This window comes from Balaenoptera borealis (assembly GCF_965194805.1).
Source record: "Balaenoptera borealis genome assembly, chromosome: 1".
Classification (NCBI taxonomy): domain Eukaryota; kingdom Metazoa; phylum Chordata; class Mammalia; order Artiodactyla; family Balaenopteridae; genus Balaenoptera; species Balaenoptera borealis.
In genome coordinates, this window is record NC_138860.1 from 96771818 (window position 1) to 96799030 (window position 27213).

At 38.9% G+C, this 27213-nt stretch overlaps 1 protein-coding gene and 1 pseudogene across 2 annotated transcripts in view; one reads left to right on the forward strand and one right to left on the reverse strand.

Moving 5' to 3' along the window:
- LOC309623599 (oviduct-specific glycoprotein-like) overlaps positions 1-27213 on the forward strand; it is a 57544-nt gene that overhangs the window by 11631 nt on the left and 18700 nt on the right. The window lies entirely within an intron of this gene.
- Positions 4694-11620, reverse strand: LOC309623397 (proteasome subunit alpha type-3 pseudogene; annotated as a pseudogene). The gene has a single exon. The product of its transcript is annotated as a proteasome subunit alpha type-3 pseudogene (transcript).

The following is a 27213-nucleotide window of genomic DNA, read 5'->3' on the forward strand; positions in this document are numbered from 1 at the left end:
TTCTTTTTCAGATTCTTTTCCAATACAGGGTATTATAAGATATTGAATATAGTTCCCTGTACTATGCAGTGGGTCCTTTTTGTTTATCTAGAGGTATGCCTTTCTTATATCAGTCCTGCACCCACATAAAAGTTGCATTTTCAATATGAGATAAAAAGGTTATTTCACAAAAAGTGTGCATCGTTTTTGTGCTTGCTGGCCTAGCTGCAGAGATGGCTTCACAAATTTCCTTTCTTCTTTTCTTTTTTCTTTTCTTTTCTTTCCTTTTCTTTCTCTCTCTCTCTCTCTCTCTCTCTTTTTTTAATGGTTCTTACGCTGGATCATTTATCTTGAAATGGAGGGCAAATGCAGCTGCAGACCTCAATCTTCAGAACACATCAAGCAATTCAAGCTTTTCTTGTAATGTCATGACTTTTCTCTGCTTCTTGGAAGAATTTCCAGCATCACTAGCAGCACTTTGTATGAGTCCCATGGTATTATTCAAAGTTTACAGTATTGCAATAAACACAATGAAAAATACAGGAGAACTGCAAAAGATCACTTTTTACTCAATACAAAATTTACCACAGAGACAACTTCTAATGTGGAGATGATTAGCATTACACAGTATTGTAAGCAGGTACTCACAGCACTTGAGCTCACCACAATAGCAACTGGAGGTGGCTACGAGATTATTACAGTAGTACAGTATGTACTGCAGTTAATTTTATGCAGTTATGATTTAATACTGAATCTTTACATTTGTTTACATTTCTCTTGACTGCGAATGGCACCATATACAGTCTGTGTGTGCATAAGTTTTGATAAATTTTAACTTTCAATGATAGATTTATGTGTGTATTATTTTAGTAAATGATACATATGTATTTTAGTAAATGATACATATATTTTAAACATTCATGACAAACCTAGTTTTTTTTTAGTTTTTTCAATATTTTTAGGCTAGGTGATTCGTCTGTGAGTTTTTTCAAATTGTCACAAATCTCCAAAAAATTTCCAATACATTTATTGAAAAAAATCCACATATACGTGGACATGTGCAGTTCAAACCTACATTGTTCAAGGTCAGCTATAGTTAGTTCCAACTGTGAGTAACCACAGTCGATGATTTCCTCTGGATACAGTTTTAATCCTGGAAATTGTGGTCTTTTGATTTCTTGGCTGTGTACTCTACCTATCTTTCCCCACCCCTTAACTTAAAGGTGACTATCTATAGGTTACTGAAACATAGATTTAATTGAGGAAGTCAACATACTGGATCTGATCTGTGCTCCTGGCTTGGGTCCCATTGTCTGGCCAAGAACTTATTTGGGAGATTCTTTTTTTTTTTTTAATTTTGATTTCTGAGTTTCCTGGTACCTCCTTTATTTTTATTTTATTTTTTGGGGATTTTTGAATTTAATTTAATTTATTTATTATACAGCAGGCATTTATTAGTTATCCATTTTATACATATTAGTGTATATATGTCAATCCCAATCTCACAATTCATCACACCACCACCCCCCCGCCCACCACTTTCCCCCCTTGGTGTCCATACGTTTATTCTCTACATCTGTGTCTCTATTTGTGCCTTGCAAACCAGTTCATCTGTACCATTTTTCTAGGTTCAACATATATACGTTAATATATGATATTTGTTTTTCTCTTTCCGACATATTCACTCTGTATGACAGTCTCTAGATTCATCCATGTCTCTACAAATGACCCACTTTCGTTCCTTCTTATGGCTGAGTAATATTCCATTGTATATATGTACCACATCTTCTTTACCCATTGGTCTGTTGATGGGCATTTAGGTTGCTTCCATAACCTGGCTATTGTAAGTAGTGCTGCAAAGAACATTGGGTGCACGTGTCTCTTTGAATTATGGTTTTCTATGGGTATATGCCCAGTAGTGGGATTGCTGGGTCATATGGTAATTCTATTTTTAATTTTTTAAGGAACCTCCATACTGTTCTCCATAGTGGCTGTATCAATTTACATTCCCACCAACAGTGCAAGAGGGTTCCCTTTTCTCCACACCCTCTCCAGAATTTCTTGTTTGTACATTTTCTGATGCTGCTTTTTCTAACTGGTATGAAGTGATACCTCATTGTAGTTTTGATTTGCATTTCTCTAATAATTAGTGATGTTGAGTAGTTTTTCATGTGCTTCTTGGCCATCTGTATGTCTTCTTTGGATAAATGTCTATTTAGGTCTTCTGCCCATTTTTGGATTGTTTTTTTAATATTGAGCTGCATGAGCTGTTTATATATTTTGGAGATTAGTCCTTTGTCTGTTGATTCGTTTGCAAATATTTTCTCCCATTCTGAGGGTTGTCTTTTCGTCTTGTTTATGGTTTCCTTTGCTGTGCAAAAGCCTTTAAGTTTCATTAGGTCCCAGTTTTTTATTTTTGTTTTTATTTCTGTTACTCTAGGAGGTGGATCAAAAAAATCTTGCTGTGATTTATGTCAAAGAGTGTTCTTCCTATGTTTTCCTCTAAGAGTTTTATAGTGTACAGTCTTACATTTAGGTCTCTAATCCATTTTGAGTTTATTTTTGTGTATGGTGTTAGGGAGTATTCTAATTTCATTCTTTTACATGTAGCTGTCCAGTTTTCCCAGCACCACTTATTGAAGAGACTGTCTTTTCTCCATTGTATATCTTTGCCTCCTTTGTCATAGATTAGTTGACCATAGGTGCATGGGTTTATCTCTGGGCTTTCTATCCTGTTCCATTGATCTATATTTCTGTTCTTGTGCCAGTACCATATTGTCTTGATTACTGTAGCTTTGTAGTATAGTGTGAAGTCAGGGAGTCTGATTCCTCCAGCTCCGTTTTTTCCCTCAAGACTGCTTTGGCTATTCGGGGTCTTTTGTGTCTCCATACAAATTTTAAGATTTTTTGTTCTAGTTCTGTAAAAAATGCCATTGGTAATTTGATAGGGATTGCATTGAATCTGTAGATTGCTTTGGGTAGTATAGTCATTTTCACAATATTGATCCTTCAAATCCAAGAACATGGTATATCTCTCCATCTGGTTTGTAATATCTTTGATTTTTATCATCAGTGTCTTAGAGTTTCCTGCATACAGTTCTTTTGTCTCCCTAGGTAGGTTTATTCCTAGGTATTTTATTCTTTTAGTTGCAATGGTAATGGAAGTGTTTCCTTAAATTCTCTTTCATCATTAGGGTATAGGAATGCAAGATTTCTGTGCATTAATTTTGTATCCTGTAACTTTACCAAATTCATTGATTAACTCTACTAGGTTTCTAGTGGCCTCTTTAGGATTCTCCATGTGTAGTATCATGTCATCTGCGAATAGCAACAGTGTTAATTCTTCTTTTCCAATTTGTATTCCTTTTTTTTCTTTTTCTTCTCTGATTGCCATGGCTAGGACTTCCAAACCTATGTTGAATAAGAGTGGTGAGAGTGGACATCCTTGTCTTGTTCCTGATCTTAGAGGAAAGGCTTTCAGTTTTTCACCATTGAGAATGATGTTGGCTGTGGGTTTGATGTATATGGCCTTTATTATGTTGAGGCAGGTTCCCTCTATGCCCACTTTCTGGAGAGTTTTTATCATAAAAGGGTGTTGAACTTTGTCAAAAGTTTTTCTGCATCTATTGAGATGATCATATGGTTTTTATTCTTTAATTTGTTAATATGGTGTATCACATTGATTGATTTGCATATATTGAAGAATCCTTGCATCCCTGGTATAAATCCCACTTGATCATGTTGTATGATCCTTTTAATGTGTTGTTGGATTCTGTTTGCTAGTATTTTGTTGAGGATTTTTCATCTATGTTCATCTGTGATATTCGTCTGTAATTTTCTTTTTTTGTAGTATCTCTGTCTGGTTTTGGTATCAGGGTGATGGAGGCCTCATGGAATGAGTTTGGGAGTGTTCCTTCTTCTGCAATTTTTTGGAAGAGTTTGAGAAGGATGGGTGTTAGCTCTTCTCTAAATGTTTGATAGAATTCACCTGTGAAGCCATCTGGTCCTGGACTTTTGTTTGTTGGAAGATTTTTAATCACAGTTTCAATTTCATTACTTGTGATTGGTCTGTTCATATTTTCTGTTTCTTCCTGGTTCAGTCTGGGAAGGTTATACCTTTCTAAGAATTTGTCCATTTCCTCCAGATTGTCCATTTTATTGGCATAGAGTTGCTTGTAGTAGTCTCTTAGGATGCTTTGTATTTCTGCAGTGTCTGCTGTAACTTCTCCTTTTTCATTTTTAATTTTATTGATTTGAGTCCTCTCCCTCTTTTTCTTGATGACTCTGGCTAGCTGTTTATCAATTTTGTTTATCTTCTCAAACAACCAGCTCTTCGTTTTATTGATCTGTGCTATTGTTTTCTTTGTTTCTATTTCATTTATTTTTGCTCTGATGTTTATGATTTCTTTCTTTCTATTAACTTTGGGTTTTGCTTGTTCTTCTTTCTCTAGTTCCTTTAGTTGTAAGGTTAGCTTGTTTATTTGAGATTTTTCTCGTTTCTTCAGGTAGGCTTGTATTGCTATAAACTTCCCTCTTAAAACTGCTTTTGCTGCAACCCATAGGTTTTGGGACATTGTGTTTTCATTGTAATTTGTCTCTAGGTATTTTTTTTTATTTCCTCTTTGATTTCTTCAGTGATCTCTTGGTTATTTACTAACGTAGCCTCCATGTGTTTGTGTTTTTTACGTTTTTTTCCCTTTAATTGATTTCTAATCTCATAGCGTTGTGGTCAGAAAAGATGCTTGATATGATTTCAATTTTCTTAAGTTTACTGAGGCTTGATTTGTGACCCAAGATGTGATCTATCCTGGAGAAAGTTCCATGTTCACATGAGAAGAAAGTGTAATCTGCTGTTTTTGGAGGGAATGTCCTTTAAATATTAATTAAGTCCATCATGTTTAAGGTGTCATTTAAAGCTTGTGTTTCTTTATTCATTTTCTTTTTGGATGATGTGTCCATTGGTGTAAGTGAGGTGTTAAAGTCTCCCACTATTATTGTGTTACTGTCGATTTCCTCTTTTATAGTTGTTAGCAGTTGCCTTATGTATTGAGGTGCTCCTATGTTGGGTGCATAAATATTTACAATTGTTGTATCTTCTTCTAGGATTGATCCCTTGATCATTATGTAGTTTCCTTCTTTGTCTCTTGTAATAGTCTTTATTTTAAAGTCTATTTTATCTGATATGTGTATTGCTACTCCAGCTTTTGATTTCCATTTGCATGGAACACCTTTTTCCATCTCCTCGCTTTCAGTCTGTATGTGTCCCTAGGTCTGAAGTGAGTCTCTTCTAGACAGCATATATATGGGTCTTGTTTTTATATCCATTCAGCGAGCCTGTATCTTTTGGTTGGAGCATTTAATCCATTCACGTTTAAGGTAATTATCGATATGTATGTTCCTATGACCATTTTCTTAATTGTTATGGGTTTGTTTTTGTAGGTCCTTTTCTTCTCGTGTGTTTCCCACTTAGAGAAGTTCCTTTAGCATTTGTTGTAGAGTTGGTTTGGTGGTACTGAATTCTCTTAGTTTTTGCTTGTCTGTAAAGCTTTTGATTTCTCCATCGAATCTGAATGAGATCCTTGCTGGGTAGAGTAATCTTGGTTGTAGGTTCTTCCCTTTCATCACTTTAAGTATATCATGCCACTCCCTTCTGGCTTGTAGAGTTTCTGCTGAGAAATCAGCTGTTAGCCTTATGGGAGTTCCCTTGTATGTTATTTGTCATTTTTCCCTTGCTGCTTTCAATAATTTTTCTTTGTCTTTAATTTTTGTCAATTTGATTACTATGTGTCTCGGCGTGTTTCTCCATGGGTTTATCCTCCCTGGGACTCTCTGCACTTCCTGGACTTGGGTGGCTATTTCCTTTCCCATGTTAGGGAAGTTTTCTACTATAATGTCTTCAAATAATTTCTCAGGTCCTTTGTCTCTCTTCTTCTTCTTCTGGGACCCCTATAATTCTAATGTTGGTGAATTTAATGTTGTTGCAGAAGTCTCTGAGACTGTTCTCATTTCTTTTCATTTTTTCTTTATTCTGCTCCTTGGCAGTGAATTCCACCATTGTGTCTTCCAGGTCACTTATCCGTTTTTCTGCCTCAGTTATTCTGCTATTGATTCTTTCTAGTGTATTTTTCATTTCAGTTATTGTATTGTTCATCTCTGTTTGTTTATTCTTTAATTCTTCTAGGCATTTGTTGTTTAATTCTTCTAGGTCTTTGTTAAACATATTTTGCATCTTCTCGATCTTTGCCTCCATTCTTTTTCCCAGGTCCTGGATCATCTTCACTATCATTATTCTGAATTCTTCTTCTGGAAGGTTGCATATCTCCACTTCATTTAGTTGTTTTTCTGGGGTTTTATCTTATTCCTTCATCTGGTACATAGCCCTCTGCCTTTTCTTGTTTATCTTTCTGTGATTGTGGTTTTTGTTCCACAGGCTACGGGATTGTAGTTCTTCTTGCTTCTGCTGTCTGCCCTCTGGTGGATGAGGCTATCTAAAATGCTTGTGCAAGTTTCCTGATGGGAGGGACTGTTGGTGGGTAGAGCTGACTGTTGCTCTGGTGGGCAGAGCTCAGTAAAACTTTAATCTGCTTGTCTGCTGATGGGTGGGGCTGGGTTCCCTCCCTGTTGGTTGTTTGGCCTGAGGTGACTCAACACTGGAGCCTATCCGGCTAATTGGTGGGGCTAATGGTGCACTCTGGGAGCACTCATGCTAAGGAATACTTCCCAGAACTACTGCTGCCAGTGTCCTTGTCCTCATGGTGAGCCACAGCCTCTCCCTGTCTCTGCAGGAGATTCTCCAATACTAGCAGGTAGGTCGGGTTCAGTCTCTTATGGGGTCACTGCTCCTTCCCCTGGGTCCTGATGTGCACACTATTTTTGTGTGACCTCCAAGAGTGGAGTCTCTCTTTCCCCTAGTCCTGTCGAAGTGCTGCAATCAAACCCCACTAGCCTTCAAAGTCTCATTCTCTAGGAATTCCTCCTCACGCTGTTGGACCCCAGGTTGGGAAGCCTGACGTGGGGCTCAGAACCTTCACTCCAGTGGGTGGGCTTCTGTGGTATAAGTGTTCTGCAGTTTGGGAGTCACCCACCCAGCAGTTATGGGATTTGATTTTATTGTGATTGTTCTCCTCCTACTGTCTCATTGTGGCTTCTCCTTTGTCTTTGGATGTAAGACATCTTTTTTGGTGAGTTCCAGTGTCTTCGTGTTGATGATTGTTCAGCAGTTAGTTGTGATTCCGGTGCTCTCCAGAGGGACTGAGTGCCCGTCCTTCTACTCTGCCATCTTGAACCAATCCCCAGGACTTCTCAAATGTAGACCAATGGCAAGATTTCCAGATGTTTTAACTTAAGGAGCATGAGATAATGTTTATGCACCAAGAACTCTGGACTTGGCGTTATCAGCCTGTGATTAATTCAGATGGTGCCCCTCCTTCTGCTCCCATCCAGGAGGTGGTAGTGATAGTGGTATACTCACAGTAAGCCTGAGTCTGGCAGTAGGTAGAGGCACCCATAGGTTGGAGGAGCCCATGTCAAAGAGGACCAGGAAATTTTGGGGTGGTGTCCCAATGTTGATATCCCCAAAATAGACTGAAAAGAAAGTTTTATCACCCTCATTAAGCAACCAAGCCTTGTCCTAAGAATGGGGAAGAATTTGGCCCACTGGAAGCCATATTTTGCCCAAATGATTTCCTTGGGGAATAAGAGACTTCTCTCTCAAGTTCGTCTTTCCACCTGGAGCCAGTTGATCTCAATATTCTACTTTTGTGTCCCTAATTGAAAACCTTTGACCAGCTGAGACTTAGTCTGGAAAGACAATATCCTCTTTTATTTATTTTATTTTATTTTTTTAATTTCCATTTTATTGCTTTCCTTTCCATTATCAATATTCTGAAAGAAAAATTAATAATCATCATAATGTCCAAAAGGTGAACAGCAAAAATATAAACACATGTATAATTTGCCAGTTCAGAAATTAGGAATTAACTAAACAATGACATGTATTTTTCATAAGAACTCATATATTCATGATCCTGAAAACAGTTGACCATAAATATTTGACACAGAATTTTCTTTTCTCCTCTGTCCTTTGTAAGTTTTGTGTATTTTGTCCAGAGTCCTTAGTCTGACCAAGAAAAAAACAGTGATTACTTAACTCTACTTTGGCAAAAATCCTAAGGTATTTTTTTTAAACATCTTTATTGGAGTATAATTGTTTTACAATATTTGTGTGTTAGTTTCTGCTTTATAAAAAAGTGAATCAGTTATACATATACATATGTTCCCATATCTCTTCGCTCTTGCATCTCCCTCCTCCCCACCCTCCCTATCCCACCATCTAGGTGGTCACAAAGCACTGAGCTGATCTCCCTGTGCTATGCGACTGCTTCCCACTAGCTATCTATTTTACGTTTGGTAGTGTATATATGTCCATGCCACTCTCTCACTTTGTCCCAGCATACCCTTCCCCCTCCCCATATCCTCAAGTCCATTCTCTAGTAGGTCTGTGTCTTTATTCCCGTCTTGCCCTTAGGTTGTTCATAACCATTTTGTTTTCTTAGCTTCCATATATATGTGTTAGCATACGGTATTTGTTTTTATCTTTCTGACTTACTTCACTCTGTATGACAGACTCTAGGTCCATCCACCTCACTACAAATAACTCAATTTCCTTTCTTTTTAAGGCTGAGTAATATTCCATTGTATATATGTGCCACATCTTCTTTATTCATTCATCTGTTGATGAACACTTAGGTTGCTTCCATGTCCTGGCTACTGTAAATAGAGAAGCAATGAATATTTTGGTACATGACTCTTTCTGAAATATGGTTTTCTCAGGGTATATGCCCAGTAGTGAGATTGCTGGGTCGTATGGTAGTTCTATTTCTAGTTTTTTAAGGAACCTCCATACTGTTCTCCATAGTGGCTGTATCAATTTATGTTCCCACCAACAGTGCAAGAGTGTTCCCTTTTCTCCACACCCTCTCCAGCATTTATTGTTTCTAGATTTTTTGATGATGGCCATTCTGACCGGTGTGAGATGATATCACATTCTACTTTTGACTTGCATTTCTCTAATGATTAGTGATGTTGAGCATTCTTTCATGTGTTTGTTGCCAATCTGTATATCTTCTTTGGAGAAATGTCTGTTTAGGTCTTCTGCTCATTTTTGGATTGGGTTGTTTGTGTTTTTGATATTGAGCTGCATGAGCTGCTTGTAAATTTTAGAGATTAATCCTTTGTCAGTTGCTTCATTTGCAAATATTTTCTCTCATTCTGAGGGTTGTCTTTTGGTCTTGTTTATGGTTTCCTTTGCTGTGCAAAAGCTTTTAGTTTTCATTAGGTCCCATTTGTTTATTTTTGTTTTTATTTCCATTTCTCTAGGAGGTGGGTCAAAAAGGATCTTGCTGTGATTTATGTCATAGAGTGTTCTGCCTATGTTTTCCTCTAAGAGTTTGATAGTGTCTGGATTTACATTTAGGTCTTTAATCCATTTTGAGTTTATTTTTGTGTATGGTGTTAAGGAGTTTTCTAATTTCATACGTTTACATGTGCCTGTCCAGTTTTCCCACCACCACTTATTGAAGAGGCTGTCTTTTCTCCACTGTATATTCTTGCCTCCTTTATCAAAGATAAGGTGATGATATGTGCATGGGTTTATTTCTGGGCTTTCTATCCTGTTGCATTGATCTATATTTCTGTTTTTGTGCCAGTACCATATTGTCTTGATTACTGTAGCTTTGTAGTATAGTCTGAAGTCAGGGAGCCTGATTCCTCCACCTCTGTTTTGCTTTCTCAGGATTGCTTTGGCGATTCGGGGTCTTTTTTGTTTCCATACAAATTGTGAAATTTTTGGTTCTAGTTCTGTGAAAAATGCCAGTGGTAGTTTGATAGAGATTGCATTGAATCCGTAGATTGCTTTGGGTAGTAGAGTCATTTTCACAATGTTGATTCTTCCAATCCAAGAACATGGTATGTCTCTCCATCTATTTGTATCATCCTTAATTTCTTTCATCAGTGTCTTATAATTTTCTGAATACAGGTCTTTTGTCTCCTTAGGTAGGTTTATTCCTAGGTATTTTAGTCTTTTTACTGTAACGGTAAATGGGAGTGTTTCCTTTTTTTTTTTTTACAAGACAAAGATTTAATGAAAGTTGGTCAGTGGGTATGTATTAATCTGAAGGGCTAAATAATTAAATAGAAGTAAATGAAGTAAATGTTACATGTCATCATCATCTGATTCATCTTCTTCCTTCAAAAATTCCTTAGCATATTTCTCTGTCTCTTCCATTATATCTTTTGGAACAATTTCATGTCTTCCGTTAGTTATTTCACCAACCCAGCTGAGCTCTAGTTCAAAAGCTTTATCCTTAACTTCATCATGTACTATGTAAATTATTTTGGCAACTTCTTTAACAACATCATGGCAGGTCATTTCTTTCATCTGAAGCTTTTTGATTTCTGTCTTTGCAGTTTGTCTGGCTTTGCCAATGGCACAGGTCCAATAACCATATGAAACACCAGATAGGTCAATCATGTAGAGTTGTGCACCATCATTCACACTGTAAGACCCTAACATGAAACTGCAGCCAAAAGGTCTAACAGCAATGTAGAGTGTATAGGCATGTACATACATGGCCACTCTGTCTGCAAGATGTTTTAGTGGAATGTTATATCCAAAGCTAGATCTAAAGTTGGAAGCCTCTTCTCTCACAATGTCTGCTAAAGAACGAGCACCTGCCAACAAACCTGCTACTGCCATTTCGACATGCCGATCAACATTAAAAAGTCATTTGTTAGAACCTTCTTCATAAAGTTTAGAAAGGACTAATTTTTCTACCCCAAAGACAATGCCATCTTTATATCTGATTCCAATAGCTACTATTGTCCACAGCCTTCATAGCGTACTCAGCTAGAAAAACTCTTCCATCAGGAGAGAATGTAGAGGCTGACATGTCATACCCGGTGCCAATTGAGCTCATTGTGCTAAAAACCACTGGGACGCCTAGGTCTTCAGGGTCTAAAGTGATCCCCCTACCTGGGAGTGTTTTCTTAATTTCACTTTCAGATTTTTCATCATTAGTGTATAGGAATGCCGTATATTTCTGTGCATTAATTTTGTATCCTGCTACTTTACCAAATTCATTGATTAGCTCTAGTAGTTTTCTGGTAGCATCTTTAGGACTCTCTATGTATAGTATCATGTCATCTGCAAACAGTGACAGCTTTACCTCTTCTTTTCTGATTTGGATTCCTTTTATTTCTTTTTCTTCTCTGATTGCTGTGGCTAACACTTCCAAAACTATGTTGAATAATAGTGGTGAGAGTGGGAAACATTGTCTTGTTCCTGATCTTAGTGGAAATGGTTTCAGTTTTTCACCACTGTGGTCGATGTTGGCTGTCGGTTTGTCATATATGACCTTTACTATGTTGAGGTAAGTTCCTTCTATGCCTACTTTCTGGAGGGTTTTTATCATAAATCGGTGTTGAATTTTGTCAAAAGCTTTCTCTGCGTCTATTGAGATGATCATATGGTTTTTCTCCTTCAATTTATTAATATGGTGCATCACATTGATTGATTTGCGTATATGAAGAATCCTTGCATTCCTGGGATAAACCCCACTTGATCATGGTGTATGATCCTTTTAATGTGCTGTTGGATTCTGTTTGTTAGTATTGTGTTGAAGACTTTTGCATCTATGTTCATCAGTGTTATTGGCCTGTAGTTTTCTTTTTTTGTGATATCTTTGTCTGGTTTTGGTATCAGGATAATGGTGGCCTCGTAGAATGAGTTTGGGAGTGATCCTGCCTCTACTATATTTTGGAACAGTTTGAGAAGGATAGGTGTTTGCTCTTCTCTAAATGTTTGATAGAATTCGCCTGTGAAACCATCTGGTCCTGGGCTTTTCTTTGTTGGAAGATTTTAAATCACAGTTTCAATTTCAGTGCTTGTGACTGGTCTGTTCATATTTTCTATTTCTTTCTGGTTCAGCCTCAGAAGGTTGTGCATTTCTAAGAATTTGTCCATTTCTTCCAGGTTGTCCATTTTATTGGCATAGAGTTGCTTGTAGTAATCTCTCATGATCCTATGTATTTCTGCAGTGTCAGTTGTTACTTCTCCTTTTTCATTTCTAATTCTATTGATTTGAGTCTTCTCCCTTTTCCTCTTGATGAGTCTGGCTAATGGTTTATCAATTTTGTTTATCTTCTTAAAGAACGAGCTTTTAGTTTTATTGATCTTTGCTATTGTTTCCTTCATTTCATTTTCATTTGTTTCTGATCTGACCTTTATGATTTCTTTCCTTCTGCTAACTTTGGGATTTTTTGTTCTTCGTTCTCTAATTGTTTTAGGTGTAAGGTTAGGTTGTTTATTTAAGATGTTTCTTGTTTCTTAAGGTAGGATTGTATTGCTATAAACTTCCCCCTTAGAAATGCTTTTGCTGCATCCCATAGGTTTTGGGTCGTCATGTTTTCATTGTCATTTGTTTCTAGGTATTTTTTTATTTCCTCCTTGATTTCTTCAGAGATCTGTTGGTTATTAAGTAGTGATTTGTGTAGCCTCCATGTGTTTGTATTTTTTACAGATTTTTTCCTGTAATTGATATCTAGTCTCATAGCATTGTGGTCAGAAAAGATACTTGATATGATTTCAATTCTCTTAAATTTAACAAGGCTGGATTTTTGACCCAAGATATGATCTATCCTGGGGAATGTTCCACGAGCACTTGAGAAGAAAGTGTATTCTGCTGTTTTTGGATGGAATGTCCTATAAATATCAATTAAGTCCATCTTGTTTGATGTATCATTTAAAGCTTGTGTTTCCTTATTTATTTTCATTGTGGATGATCTGTCCATTGGTGAAAGTGGGGTTTTTAGTCCCCTACTCTGATTGTGTTACTGATGATTTCCCCTTTTATGGCTGTTAGTATTTGCCTTATGTATTGAGGTGCTCCTATGTTGGGTGCATAAATATTTACAATTTTTATATCTTCTTCTTGGATCAATCCCTTGATCATTATGTAGTGTCCTTCTTTGTCTCTTGTAATAGTCTTTATTTTATAGTTTACTTTGTCTGATATGAGAATTGCTACTCCAGCTTTCTTTTGATTTCCATTTGCATGGAATATCTTTTTCCATCCCCTCACTTTCAGTCTGTTTGTGTCCCTAAGTCTGAAGTGAGTCTCTTGTAGACAGCATATATACGAGTCTTGTTTTGGATCCATTCAGCCAGTCTATGTCGTTTGGTTAGCACGTTTAATCCATTTACATTTAAGGTAATTATCGATATGTATGTTCCTATTACCATTTTCTTAATTGTTTTAGGTTTGTTACTGTAGGTCTTTTCCTTCTCTTGTATTTCCTGCCTAGAGAAGTTCCTTTAGCATTTGTTTTAAAGCTGGTTTGGTGGTGCTGAATTCTCTTAGCTTTTGCTTGTCTGTAAATGTTTTAATTTCTCCATCAAATCTGAATGAGATCCTTGCTGGGTAGAGTAATCTTGGTTGTAGTTTTTTCTCCTTCATCACTTTAAATATGTCCTGCCACTGCCTTCTGGCTTGCAGAGTTTCTGCTGAAAGATCAGCTGTTTACCTTATGGGGATTCCCTTGTGTGTTATTTGTTGTTTCTCCCTTGCTGCTTTTAATATTTTTTCTTTGTATTTATTTTTTGATAGTTTGATTAATATGTTTCTTGGCATGTTTCTCCTTGGATTTATCCTGTATGGGACTCTCTGTTCTTTCTGGACTTGATTGACTATTTCCTTTCCCATATTAGGGAAGTTTTCATCTATAATCTCTTCAAATATTTCCTCAGTCCCTTTCTTTTTCTCTTCTTCTTCTGGGACCCCTATAATTCGAATTCTGGTGTGTTTAATGTTGTCCCAGAGGTCTCTAAGAGTGTCCTCAATTCTTTTCATTCTTTTTTCTTTATTCTGCTCTGCAATAGTTATTTCCACTATTTTATCTTTCAGGTCACTTATCCATTCCTCTGCCTCAGTTATTCTGCTATTGATCCCTTCTAGAGAATTTTTAATTTCATTTATTGTGTTGTTCATCACTGTTTGTTTGTTCTTTAGTTCTTCTAGGTCCTGTTAAATGTTTCTTGTATTTTCTCTATTCTATTTCCAAGATTTTGGATCATCTTTACTATCATTATTCTCAATTCTTTTACAGGTAGACTGCCTATTTCCTCTTCATTTGTTTTTTCTGGTGGGTTTTTGCCTTGCTCCTTCATCTTCTGTGTGTTTTTCTGTCTTCTCATTTTACTTAACTTACTGTGTTTAGGGTCTCCTTTTCACAGGCTGCAGGTTCGTAGTTCCTGTTGTTTTTGATGTCTGTCCCCAGTGGCTATGTTGGTTCAGTGGGTTGTGTAGGCTTCCTGGTGGAGGGGACTAGTCCCTGTGGTCTGGTGGATGAGGCTGGACCTTGTTTTTCTGGTGGGTAGGTGCACGTCTGGTGGTGTGTTTTGGGGTGTCTAGAGCCTTATTATGATTTTAGGCAGCCTCTCTGCTAATGGATGGTGTTGTGTTCCTGTCTTGTTAGTTGTTTGGCCTAGGGTGTCCAGCACTGTAGCTTGCTGGTCGTTGAGTGAAGCTGGGTCTTGGCGTTGAGACGGAGATCTCTGGGAGATTTTCGCTCGTTGATATTTCGTGGAGCTGGGAGGTCTCTTGTAGACCAGTGTCCTGAAGTTGGCTCTCCCACCTCAGAGGCACAGCCCTGACGCCTGGCTGGAGCACTTAGAGTCTTTCATCCTCACGGCTCAGAATAAAAGGGAGAAAAAATAGAAAGAAAGAAGATAATAAAATAAAGTTATTAAAATAAAAATATAAAATAATTATTAAGGAAAAAATTTTAAAAAGTAATAAAAAAAAAAGACAGACAGAACCCTAGGACAAATGGTAAAAGCTAAGCTATACAGACAAAATCACACACAGAAGCATACACATACACACTCACAAAAAGAGAAAAAGGGAAAAAATATATATATATATCTTTTCTCCCAAAGTCCACCTCCCCAATTTGGGATGATTCTTTGTCTATTCAGGCATTCCACAGATGCAGGGTACATCAAGTTGACTGTGGAGATTTAATCCTCTGCTCCTGAGGCTGCTGGGAGAAATTTCGCTTTCTCTTCTTTGTTCGCACAGCTCCCAGAGTTCAGCTTTGGATTTGGACCTGCCTCTGCGTGTAGGTCGCCTGAGGGCGTCTGTTCTTCACTCAGACAGGACAGGGTTAAAGGAGCAGCTGATTCGGGAGCTCTGGCTCACTCAGGCCGGGGGGAGGGAGGGGTAGAATGTGGGGTGAGCCTGCCGCAGCAGAGGCCGGTGTGACCTTGCAACAGCCTGAGGTGCGCCGTGTGTTCTCCCAATGAAGTTGTCCCTGGATCACGGGACCCTGGCAGTGGCAGGCTGAACAGGCTCCCGGGAGGGGAGGTGTAAATAGTGACCTGTGCTTGCACACAGGCTTCTTGGTGGCTGCAGCAGTAGCCTTAGCGTCTCATGCCCGTCTCTGGGGACCGTGCTGATAGCCACGGCTCACGCCTGTCTCTGGAGCTCCTTTAAGTGGCGCTGTTAATCTCCTCTCCTCATGCACCAGGAAACAAAGAGGCAAGAAAAAGTCTCTTGCCTCTTTGGCAGCCCCAGACTTTTTCCCGGACTCCCTCCCGGCTAGCTGTGGCGCACTAGCCCCTTCAGGCTGTGTTCACGCCGCCAACCCCAGTCCTCTCCCTGGGATCCGACCTCCAAAGCCCGAGCCTCAGCTCCCAGCCCCGCCCGCCCCGGCGGGTGAGCAGACAAGCCTCTCAGGCTGGTGAGTGCTGGTCGGCACCAATCCTCTGTGCGGGAATCTCTCCGCTTTGCCCTCTGCACCCCTGTGGCTGCGCTTTCCTCCGTGGCTCCCCCCCTCCGCCACCCACAGTCACCGCCTGCGAAGGGGCTTCCTAGTGTGTGGAAACCTTTCCTCCTTCACAGCTCCCTCCCACTGGTGCAGGTCCTATCCCTATTCTTTTGTCTCTGTTTTTTCTTTTTTCTTTTGCCCTACCCAGGTACGTGGGGAGTTTTTTGCCTTTTGGGAGGTCTGAGGTCTTCTGCCAGCATTCAGTAGGTGTTCTGTGGGAGTTGTTCCACATGTAGATATATTTCTGATGTATTTGTGGAGAGGAAGGTGATCTCCGCGTCTTACTCCTCCGCCATCTTGAAGCTCCTCCCCCAATATCCTCTTTTAAATGTGTTTTCTGCCTTGTAATAAGGTGATACCTCCATGGATTTATCATGCTCTGCCAGAATACCCAAAGATGGAGAAGAATCACTTTTCCCTCTTTTCCCAGTGTCCATCCATGCTCCCACTTCACACACACACTCACACACACACAAACACACATACATATTCGCACACACACTCGTCTCCCCTTCATTTCTAGTGTTAGATACTCCCACTACCGTTCTCCTCTCTCCTGGTCATATACTTGCAAAGAGTTCTTGGAAGTCTAAAGTGAGAGGTAGCATGGAAAGCAAGAAGAAAATGTCACTGAGAGGTAGTTTAAGTTCTAAATGGATTTGTGTCAGCCATGTCATTTACCTGCTTCCAGTTCCTCTATCTGTAAAACATGGTAGTTGAAATAGGAGATCCCTAAAGTGGCTTCCAGCTCTAGACTCTATGTAACATTTCACTAAGGACAGTCCATAGGACACCAGTACGTTGTGATGCCCTGAGCAGATACTGTAGCCTCAAGACCATTCAAATATTTGCTGTGGTCACCTGTGTGTCTTTCCAGAAAAGGGAGATATATAGTGTCTGGAGCCACTGGAGATTTTGTCCAGTGGCTTGCATGTGTTTTCCTTCTTTCCCCTGCAACTCATTGCTAGGACCTCCTTTGGATCTCTCAATCAGCTTGAACATTCCCTCTATGAATCCCTTAACCATATAAATGGGACTTTGGGAAGCAGGAAGGAAAAAGAACTACTATGCTATTAGCACCAACTCATAACTCTTTCAGATAGTTTCCATAGGAAAGTGAGACTTAGGTTCTGTAACTAGTCCAAAATCAGAGCTAATAAGAAGTATAAATGAGTATTTAAGAATGGTTATTAGCCAAGGGTCATGGACACCACCTCCCAATTCACTCACATCCAAGTAGTTGGTGAAGGGCTCATAAGCAACAGCATTATTATTGAAATGATACTTGGCAGCTGGATCAACCTTTGGGTGTTTTTTTAGGAATTTCTCCATTACACCCTGCTCCTCCATCACCTTGCAGATAGACTTTCCTTTCCTCAGCATGATTCTGCAGAGAATATGGTAAACAAAAAGAATGAGCTTCACCTTGTCCCATTACAACAATTCCTTCAATGACCTGACCTGGAGTTTTCAAACCTCTTCAGTACTCTGCTAAAGACGAGCCTCTTATAGGAAATCCTCCCAGATTTTAGCAACTTCTGATCTCCACAGTTACTCCAGCATTCCCAGCATGGAAATACACTATTCCATATATTTGGGTTTTGTACTTATATATTGTTTCCAGAGAAGAAATGTCTGTTTCTTCCCAGACCCTCCTATAAGCTGAGGCAGGGATCGTGTATCCTTCATTCTTAAGCAAAAAATACACCCAACTCACTCCTACACACACACACACATCCATCCATCCATCCATTTAAGTCTTGGCCCCCAGCAGGTTTTCACTTTATGGTATCAAGAAACAATCTGACTGCCTTTCGAAGAGATGTACAGATGGATTACTTTGCTCTTCTCTGGCTTGTCATTCTCTTTAAAGACTGGAATTCACAATTAACCTGAATCCCAATACAAACCTTTCCACACCCTCTGAGAGGTGTAGACAAACCAGGACCAAGACAAGAATCTTCATGGTGACAATTTTTCACTGTCCACCAACACACAGGACACGGTGGCAGACCCAAGGGTTAGGATACACAGAAGGAAGTTGAGTCTCTCTCTCATCTCTCTGCACTTTTTAAAAAATTTTATTTTTATTTTTGGCTGCATTGGGTCTTCGTTGCTGTGCACGGGCTTTCTCTAGTTGCAGCAAGTGGGAGCTTCTCTTCATTGCGGTGCACAGGCTTCTCATTGTGGTGGCTTCTTTTGTGGTGGAGCATGGGCTCTAGGCATGTGGCTTCAATAGTTGTGGCACATGGGCTCAGTAGTTGTGGCTTGCAGGCTCTAGAGCACAGGCTCAGTAGTTGTGGATCATGGGCTTAGTTGCTCCACAGCATGTGGGATCTTCCTGGACCAGGGCTTGAACCCGTGTCCCCTGCATTGGTAGGCGGATTCTTAACCACTGCACCACCATGGAAGCCCTCTCCCTGCACATTTAATCTCTAGGCACATGAACTTTCCTATCTGTGTACCAGCTTGTGTCCCTACACAAGCTAATAATCTGTTTGTTTTTCCCTCTGGCAAGTATCAAGTACTTTAATGTTCATTTTGTAGCCAATTTAAAAGGCAATCAGTGGCTTTGCTGATGGAATATAAATATTAGGATGTGATAACTAACGTAAAATGCACTGGGGAGAAAGAATCCTGGTGCCCCTGTCTACACAGAAATGGCTGCTGGCAACTTTTGCCAGAAGAGTAGAACAATTTGCTCTTTGGCTCCAGAAGGCATGTGATTTTTGAGATTTACAATCTACTCTCTACTTCTTCTTTCCCTCTCTCTTCCTCTGATCACTCTCATCTAGCCATCCATATGTGATTATTATAGTCTATGACAATCTGATCTTTATTTTCAAATTATTAGTTCACAAATTAGCCAATATTTATGGAAGGACTACTCAGTGCTCACCTCTGTACTAAGCTCTGGCACACAAAGATAATTAAGAAATGATCCTTGCATGTAAATGTCTGCATTATTTAAAAAAATTTTTTTATATTGAAGTATAGTTGATTTACAATGTTGCGTTAGTTTCAGGTGTACAGCAAATTATTGTTATATGTATTCATATATCTGTTCTTTTTCAAATTCTTTTCACATATAGGTTATTACAGAGTATTGAGTATAGTTCCCTGTGCTACAAGGTAGGTCCTTGTTGATTATCTATTTTGTATATAGTAGTGTGTATGTTAATCCCAACCTCCTAATTTATCCCCCCCATTTTCCTTTTGGTATTGATTCATATTCAAATTATGAGGCAATGTAATTACTCTAGGCATTCAAATGAGCATTGAATGAATGAGAGTGGTAATGAAAATACTGTATTCGATGGCCAAGTGGCACATGAAAAGATGCTCAACATCACTAATTATTAGAGAAATGTAAATCAAAACTATGAGGCATCAACTCACACTGGTCAGAATGGCCATCATAAAAAAATCTACAAACAATAAATCCTGGAGAGGGTGTGGAGAAAAGGGAACCCTCTTGCACTGTTGGTGGGAATGTAAGTTGATATAGCCACTATGGAGAACAGTATGGAGGTTCCTTAAAAAAATAAAAATAGAATTACCATATGAAACAGCAATCCCACTACTGGGCATATACCCAGAGAAAAACACAACTCAAAAAGACACATGCATCCCAATGTTCATTGCAGCACTATTTACAATAGCCGGGTCATGGAAACAAGCTAAATGCTCATCGACAGATGAATGGATAAAGAAGATATGGTACATATATACAATGGAATATTACTCAGCCATAAAAAGGAATGAAATTGGGTCATTTGTAGAGACGTGGATGGACCTAGAGACTATCATACAGGGTGAAGTAAGTCAGAAAGAGAAAAACAAATATCATATATTAACACATATATGTGGAACCTAGAAAAATGGTACAGATGAACTGGTTTGCAAGGCAGAAATAGAGACACGGACGTAGAGAACAAATGTACAGACACCAAGGGGGGAAAGGGGGTGGGATGAATTGGGAGATTGGGATTGACATATATACACTAATATGTATAAAATAGGTAACTAATGAGAACCTGCTGTATTGCACAAGGAACTCTACCTCACCTCACTGTACAGTAGAAGCACAACATTGTAAAACAACTATACCGCAATAAAAGTACCGTATTCATAAAGTAACCCTGTGTGCTACTGTCACCTGATACCAATATTCCTAACTTACAAAAGCAGGTTGCTTCTATGGAATACAAAAAAAAAGTAAGGCAGTGTAGGAATACCAAAGTGTGGCGGCAGGACAAAACAACCAGAAAATAATTAACAAAATGGCAGTAAGTACATTCCTATCAATAATTACTTTAAATGTAAATGGACTAACTGCCTTAATCAAAGACATAGAGTGGCTGAATAGATTAAAAAAAAAAAGACACATAAAATACTGCCTACAAAGACTCACTTCAGGTCTAAAGAAACACTCTGAAAGTGAAGGGATGGAAAAAGGTATTTCATGTGAATGGAAATGAAAAGAAAGCTGGAGTAGCAGTTCTTATACCAGAAAAAATAGACTTTAAGACTAGCACTCTAGCAAGAGACAAAAAAGGACATTACATAATGATAAAGGACTCAATCCAATAAGAAGACATAATAATTGTAAATACATATGCACCCAACATAAGAGCACCTAAATTTATAAAGGAAATATTAACAACCATAAAGGGAGAAATTGATAGTAACACAAACATAGTAGAGGACTACTTTGTCTAACACCACACTTACATCAATGGACAAATCATTCAGACAGAATATCAATAAGGAAATACTGGCCTAAAATGACACATTTGAGCAGATGAACTTAGTAGATAAATATAGAACACTTCATTCAAATGCAGCAGAATACACATTCTTTTCAAGTGTAAATGGAACATTCTCCAGGATAGATCACATGCTGGCCACAAAACAAGTCTCAATAAATTTGAGAAGATTGAAATCATATCAAGCATCTTTTCTGACCACAATGGTATGAGACTAGAAATCAACTAAAATAAAAAAAACTGCAGTACACAAACACATGGAGGCTAAACATTATGCTTTTTAAATTAATTAATTAATTAATTTATTTATTTATTTATGGCTGTGTTGGGTCTTCGTTTCTGTGCGAGGGCTTTCTCCAGTTGCGGCAAGCGGGGGCCACTCTTCATCGCGGTGCGCGGGCCTCTCACTATCGCGGCCTCTCTTGTTGCGGAGCACAGGCTCCAGACGCGCAGGCTCAGTAATTGTGGCTCACGGGCCTAGTCGCTCCGCGGCATGTGGGATCTTCCCAGACCAGGGCTTGAACCCGTGTCCCCTGCATTGGCAGGCAGATTCTCAACCACTGCGCCACCAGGGAAGCCCTAAACATTATGCTTTTAAACAACCAGTGGTCACTGAAGAAATCAAAAAATACCTGGAGACAAATGAAAATGGAAACACAATGATCCAAAATCTATAGTATGCAGCAAAAGCAGTTCTAAGAGGAGAGTTTATAGTAATACAAGCCTACCTCTAGAAACAAGATGAATCTCAACTAAATAACCTAACTTTACACCTAAGGAACCAGAAAAAGAAGAACAAACAAAACCCAATGTTAGTAGAAAGAAATGATAAAGATCAGAGCAGAATAATTGAAATAGCAAAATAAACAAATAGAACTAAAAAAACCAAAAAGCTTTTGCACAGTGAAGGAAACCATCAACAAAACAAAAAGGCCACCTACTAATGGGAGAAGATATTGCAAATGATATATCTGATAAGGGAGGAATATCCAAAATATACAAAGAACTCTTACAACTCAACATAAAAAAGTTTTTTAAATGGGCAGAGGACTTGAATAAACATTTTTTCCAAAGAAGACATACAGATGGCCAACAGACACATGAAAAGATGCTCAAAATCACTAATCTTCAGGGAAATACAAATCAAAACTATAAGGAGATATCATCTTACACCTGTCAGAATGGCTATTATCAAAAAGACAACAAACAACAAGTGTGGGCAAAGATGTGGAGAAAGGGAACCCTTGTGCTCTGTTGGTGGGAATGTAAATTGGTACAGCCACTATGGAAAACAGTATGTAGTTTCCTCAAAAGTAAAAATAGTACTACCATAATATCTAGTAATTCCACTTCTGAGTATTTTTCCAAAAAAAAAAAAAGCACTAATTCAAAAAGTTGTATGCAGCCCTATGTTAATTGCAGCATTATTTACAATAGCCAATATGTGTAAGCAACCTAAGTGTTCATCAATAGAAGGATGGATAAAGATGTGGTATATATATATATACAATGGAATATTACTCAGCTACAAAAAAAGAATAAAATCTTGCCATTTGTGACAACTTGGTTGGATCTAGAGGGTATTATGCTAAGTAAAATAAGTCAGACTGAGAGAAAGACAAATGCTGTGTGATTTTTTTAAAACTTTTTATTGAAGTATAGTTGATATACAGTGTTGTATTAATTACTGCTGTACAGCAAAGTGACTCAGTTATACATGTATATACATGCAGAATGTGTGTGTGTGTGTGTGTATATATATATATACACACACACATTCTTTTTCATATTCTTTTCCATTATGGTTTATCACAAGATTTTTCTTTTTTTTTGGTGGAAGATATTTATTTTTTAACTTCTTTATTGGAGTATAATTGCTTTACAATGGTGTGTTAATTTCTGCTTTATAACAAAGTGAATCAGCTATACATATACATATATCCCCATATCTCCTCCCTCTTGCATCTCCCTCCCACCCTCCCTACCACCCCTCTAGGTGGTCACAAAGCATTGAGCTGATCTCTGTTATCACAGGATATTGAATATAGTTCCCTGTGCTATACAGTAGGACCTTGTTGTTTATCCATCCTATATATACCAGTTTGCATTTGCTAATCCCAAACTCCCAATCCATCTGTCTCCCACCCTGATCCCCCTTGGCAACCACCAATCTATTCTCTATGTCCCTGATTCTGTTTTTGTTTCATAGATAGGTTCATTTGTGTCATATTTTAGATTCTACATATAAGTGATATCATATGGTATTTCTCTTTCTCTTTCTGACTTACTTCACTTTGTATGATAATCTTTAGTTGCATCTAAGTTGCTGCAAATGGCCAAATGCCATATGATTTTACTTATATGTGGAATATAAAAAGCAAAATAAAAGAACAAACATAACAAAAAGAAACAGACACATAGATACAAAGAACAAACTGGTTTCTGTGGAATTGGGGGAATAAGTGAAATAGCTGAGGGAGATAAAGAGGTACAAATTTCGAGTATAAAATAAATGTCACAGTTATAATTTACAGCATAAGGAATATAGTAATAATATTGCAATAACTTTGTCTGGTGACAGAAGGTAACTAGACATCATGGTGATCATTTTAGAATGTATAAAAATATCAAATCACTATGTTGTACACCTGAAACTAATACAATATTGTAAGATAATTATACTTCAAAAAAGAAGTGTAGGGGCAGGGAATGTGCAGTTGGCAGTATTCAATAGGGTGATTAGTGTATGCCTTGTTGAAAATATGCCATTTGATAAAAGACTAAAAGATAAGGGCATGCACTATGGGGATATATGGGAGAAGAATGTTCCAGACCAAATGAACAGCCTTGCAAAGGTCTTAAGGCAGAGTGTGCCTGGGTGTCAGTGAAGAAGAAAGAGCTGGGCAGAGCTGCAGCACAGTGTGTAATGGAGAGAGCTGAGAGAGCCCCTTCTAGAGGTCTGGGAAGCCTGACCATAGAAAGTTTTTGCTGGTCATTCTGAAGGCTTTGTCTTTCATTCTGAGTAAAATCAGGAACCACTGTAAAGGAACAACATGATCAGACTTCAGTTTGGGTGCTGGGCTGATAATAGACTGTAGGGGACAAGTATAAAAACAAAGAAGCCAAGATTATCTTAGTAACACAGATGAGAGGTGATGGGGTGGTCTCAGGTCGGTGAAGGAGCAGTGGATGTGTCAAGAACTTGTTCAATACAAGCTCTATTTTGAAGGAAACGCCTCTTTCTGGTCCAGAATTCAATCTGGGATCCTACATTGCATTTAGTTGTCATATCTCCTTAGTTTCCCCCAACCTGGGTAGTTCTTGTCTTTCATGGCTTGGACACATTTGAAGAATATGGCCAGTTATTTTGTAGAATGTTTTTCATTTTGGGTTTGTCTGATATTTTCTTATGTTTAAACTCAGGTTATGCATTTTTGGAAAGAAAGTCAGAGGACGGATATTGTGTCCTCCTCAGTGCATCATATCAGGAGTTACATGATGTTGGCATGTCTCATTGCTGGTGATATTAACTTTTTGATCTCTTGTATTATATGCTGTCTGCTGTGTTTCTTGCATTGTAAAGTTACTATTTTCCTTAGTAATTACAAATATCTTGTGGTGAAATACTTTAAGACTATGCGAATATCAAGTTTCTTGTCATACTTTCATCCAAAATTTCTGACATCCATTGATTCTTTCTTGTCTCCAACAATTATTACTGGGTGCTATTTGTCAAATAGTGATTTTTTACTTTCCACTCTTTCTTCTAGATTCATTAACTGACATCTTGTAAGTAACATCTGTCTCTTTTTCCCCATTTGTTTATTTGATTATTCATTGGTAATAGTATTTACTCAGTATTTACTTTATTCTATGGGTCATATTTCATCATTATCATTATTATGTTACTCACATTGTTCCAATTTTGGCCACTGGGAACTCCTTCAAGGTGGCTCTTGTGTCCCTCTGACATGACCTCATCCTTTTTTAGTACTTCCTTACTTCCTGGAAACATAAGCTGCTCCAGTCTTTTTTTGTATTTTCCCTGCTCCAGCACCCAAATCAGACATTTCTTCAAGATCTCTGGTTCTTTTATTGGAGAACAGGATTTAGAAATCAAGATTTTGGCATTAGATGTACTTATTGCTTCTGTGATGTCATTATTTCTAGGCCATTTCAGTGGTCAAAGCTAGGAAATATATTTATGTATACATATATTTCGATATCAATTTTATGTATTAACCTATCTATATGTTTTTAAAGCCATAATTTCATACTGATACCTCTGATTTCAACACCACAGTGTTCATTCTAGCCTTTCCCATTTCCCTATTTGTAATTTAATTCTCTGCCAGTGAGAAACCTGGCTTTCATTATCCACAAAATATTTACTTATTTGTTTAGTTCTGGAACACACATCAAATAGTTTCAGAATTGCTAACACATACACCTATAAAAAACAAATTTGCTAACTAGAGTATAGTATTTGTGCATAGTTCTTTTTGTCTTCAGCCTTTAGGTATGTAGGCAAAATCTTACTTTCCAAAGTTAATATGGTTAGTTCTTTTCTTCCTTAATCCCTTCATTGTGGTTATGTTGTTCTATTTTTAAAAAACAGTTAAGTTCATTCGTCACTGTTTGTATTGCAGATTTGAGTTGCCCCACCACCACCACCTCTATTATATCCTTGATTTTATTTACTTATTTTTGGGTTATGTGAAACATCATTTATAGTTTTCTAAAAGTCAAAATTACACAAAAGGGGAGCTTCAAGATGGTGGAAGAGTAAGACGTGGAGATCACCTTCCTCCCCACAAATACATCAGAAATACAACTACATGTGGAATAACTCCTACAGAACACCTACTGAACACTAGGAGAAGACCTCAGACTTCCCAAAAGGCAAGAAACTCCCCACGTACCTGGGTAGGGCAAAAGAAAAAAGAAAAAACAGAGACAAAGAATAGGGACGGGACCTGCACCAGTGGGAGGGAGCTGTGAGGGAGGAAAGGTTTCCACACACTAGGAAGCCCCTTTGCAGGTGGAGACGGTGGGTGGTGGAGGGGGGGAGCTTCGGAGCCACGGAAGAGAGCGCAGCAAGAGGGGTGCAGAGGGCAAAGTGGAGAGATTCCCGCACAGAGGATGGGTGCTGAACAGCACTCACCAGCCCGAGAGGCTTGTCTGCTCACCCGCCAGGACAGGTAGGGGCTGGGAGCTAAGGCTCGGGCTTTGGAGGTTGGATCCCAGGGAGAGGGCTGGGGTTGGCTGCATGAACACAGCCTGAAGGGGGCTAGTGTGCCACAGCTAGCCAGGAGGGAGTCCAGGAAAAGGTCTGGATCCGCCAAAGAGGCAAGAGACTTTTTCTTGCCTCTTTGTTTCCTGGCACACGAGGAGAGGGGATTAAGAGCGCCACTTAAAGGAGCCCGAGAGACGGGTGCGAGCCGCGGCTATCAGTGTGGACCCCAGAGACGGGCATGAGACGCTAAGGCTGCTGCTGCAGCCACCAAGAAGCCTGTGTGCAAGCACAGGTCACTATCCACACCTCCCCTCATGGGAGCCTGTGCAGCCCACCACTGCCAGGGTCCCGTGATCCAGGGACAACTTCCCCAGGAGAACACATGGCACACCTCAGGCTGGTGCAATGTCACGCCGGCCTCTGCCGCTGCAGGCTCACCATGCACTCTGTACCCCTCCCTCTCCCTGGCCTGAGTGAGCCAGAGCCCCCGAAGAAGCTGCTCCTTTAACCCCGTCCTGTCTGAGTGAAGAACAGATGACCTCAGGTGACCTACATGCAGAGGCAGGGCCAAATCCAAAGCTGAATCCCAGGAGCTGTGTGAACAAAGAAGAGAAAGGGAAATTTCTCCCAGCAGCCTCAGGAGCAGCGGATTAAATCTCCACAGTCAACTTGATGTACCCTGCAACTGTGGAATACATGAATAGACAACGAATCAACCCAAATTGAGGAGGTGGACTTTGGGAGCAACGATATATTTTTTTCCCCTTTTTCTCTTTTTGTGAGTGTGTATGCGTATGCTTCTGTATGTGATTTTTGTCTGTATAGCTTTGTTTTTACCATTTGTCCTAGGGTTCTGTCTGTCTGTTTTTTGTTTTGTTATTTTGTATAGTTTTCAGTGCTTGTTATCATTGGTGGATTTGTTGTTTGGTTTGGTTGTTCTCTTGTTTCTTTCTTTCTTTTTTTTTTAATTACTTAAAAATTTTTTTTAATATTATTTTTTGTTTTTTATTTTAATAACCTGTTTTAAAATTTCTTTCTTTCTTTCTCCTTTCTTTCTTTCTTTTTTTCTCCCTTTTATTCTGAGCCGTTTGAATGACAGGATCTTGGTGCTCCAGCCAGACATCACGGCTGTGCCTCTGAGGTGGGAGAGCCAAGCTCCGGACATTGGTTCACCAGAGACTTCCCAGCTCCACGTAATATCAAATGGTAAAAATCTCGCAGAGATCTCCATCTCAACGCCAAGACCCAGCTCCACTCAACGACCAGGAAGCTACAGTGCTGGACACCCTATGCCGAACAACTAGCAAGAGAAGAACACAACCCCACCCATTAGCAGAGAAGCTG